Genomic DNA, 2,254 nt, shown 5'->3' with positions numbered 1-2,254 from the left:
CGTGGCTGGTCGTGTGCAGAAGCTGCCGGCGAGTGGGATGGTGGCCTGCACGGTGCCTTGAGGCGCCCCACCACATGGGCAGATGGAGAGATGGATGGATGGACAGACGTGGAGGGAGGGAGAGGGGGTGGAGGGGCAGACAAAGGGCAGGGGGCCTGCCTGCTCCCACAGAGCACCTGGGGCAAGACGGGGAGATGGCAAAGCGGCTGCGTCATGCAATGAGCCCAGCTGGTGGGCAGGCAGGTTTGACCCAAGACACCCACCCTAAGTGTGTGACTGACGTGCCGGCAGGCTGACAGCAGGGTGCAGTCACCACTGTGACCCAGTTTCAGAACATTTCCCTCCTTCAGGAACATCCCCACAGCCTGTAGCAGACAGTCCCCATCCCCAGTCCCGCCTCCAGCCTGACCGGCCCCCGCTGCCTTCTGTCTATAGATGTGCCTCCTGTGGCCGCGTCACAGGCAGAGAAGCCTACCATCCACGGCCCTTTGTGACTGGCTTCTTCCAGTTAGCATGCTCTGGGGATTGCAGGGTGTCCGCACCACATCCCTTTTCACGGCCGAGTTGTGTTCTGCACCTGGACAGGCCACGCTCATCCATCCACACAGTGGCCAGTGGCATTTGGTTGGTAGCCCAGGAGCTGAGTGAACATCTGCACGTGGGGCTTAGCTTGGATGTGTTTTTGTTTCTTGGGCATAGGTTCCCACAAGCAGAATGGCTGGGCCATATGCTACAGTTATGCTTAACTTTTTAAGAAATTGCCAGACTGTTTTGCAAGGCGGCTGCACCATGTCCATCCCTGCCCCACACTTTCTCATCCAAGTGTGTGAGCGTGTATCTGTGACCTCGCCACTGTGTATGAGGGGTTTCCACGGTGAGGTGTGTGTGGCCCAGGGGTGGCTAAGCCCACGCACTCCCTGAGACCTTGCCCAAGGTCACACAGTGAGCACCCCACCCCCCCCAGCTCAGTCACCAGCCTGGTGACAGCCTGCTGTGCCTGGAAGCAGGGCAGGGGGTGTCCTGATTTGGCCTGGGCCACGTGACTGGCAGGGCCCCAGCTGTTGGGCCTGGTCAGGGCTGTTTATAGAAAAGCCCAACTCCCCCAGGCTATGGGCTATTTATAGGCCTGGGCTTGGGAGCGTTGGTGCCCCAGCCAGAGTTTGATCCCACAGAGTCCATCTAAATCCCCGTGGGTTCCCCCTGCTCCCCAAGCCCCCACCTCACATTGCTGGCCCAGGGCCCCAGTCTCCCCCAGGAAGGGCTCAGAACCAGAGCTCCCTCCCTAGGCCTGCAGCACAGCCGGTGGACAGAGGGGACAGCCCCTCAGTGAGGCAACTGGTGGGCATTCGAAAGGCCCAGCTTCTTTCACCTGGAAATGAGCAGAGAAGCCTCCCGCCTTGGCCCCCCTGCTCCTCATCTACGCAGCCAGCTCTTGTGCCCTGGGTTCCCTCCCGCCCCCTCACTCCTCAAGACCCCTAGCCGCCTGGCCACAGCCTCCTGGCTGCCAGCCCTCACTACACCCCATCCTCAGCCTGCTTGGCCGGGGCATTCAGAGCCACGCTCCAGCCCTCCTGTGCCCATCCAGCCACTCCCCAGGGCTCCTACCCTGGCAGGCTGTCCCCAAGGAGGGCCGCAGCCTGCCCCTCACACTGCTTGTAACCCACAGGGCATTTCCCCGCTGCAGAACTAGGGAAGGGAGCTGTGGGTGTCCCGTGTGGAAGAGGGCCTGGGCACAGAGGGCCCACGTGAACTGCCCAGGACCCCAGGAGAGGGGAGGGGGCGGTGGGCAGTACAGCCCTCTGCTGGGGCTCGGATTGTGTCTGTGAGTGACCTTTGTGTGACAAGTCCAGCACCCACTGCCTTCCTCCGGGGAATGTCTGGTCTCACTGCTCCAGAGCTCCAGGCGGCCCTCTGCGCCCTGGCCAGGGGTCAGTGGGTGGGATCTGGGCGGCATGGCACCTAGGGGGAGGGCCTAATATGGCACCCTCTCCCCAGAGGCCCACCCCTGGCCCCTTCTCCCTGCCACTAGCTGTGTCCACTTAGGCAGTGCTGGCTGGAAACACAGGAGGCCAGCAGACCATCGCTGCCCTCTCTGGACACCCAGTCTCTCCCAGGCTGGGGCAGAAGGAGGTCTGACACGGAGCCTCTTGGAGACTGGCTGCACCTGCTCCCTGACTCTCCGGGCCACCCTTACAGCACTGGTCCCTTCGCCCTGGACTCGGGCCCCGAGGACCAAGGGCAGCCCTGCTCCCAG

This window comes from Manis javanica, chromosome 8 (assembly GCF_040802235.1).
Source record: "Manis javanica isolate MJ-LG chromosome 8, MJ_LKY, whole genome shotgun sequence".
Classification (NCBI taxonomy): domain Eukaryota; kingdom Metazoa; phylum Chordata; class Mammalia; order Pholidota; family Manidae; genus Manis; species Manis javanica.
This window is presented reverse-complemented; position numbering follows the sequence as displayed.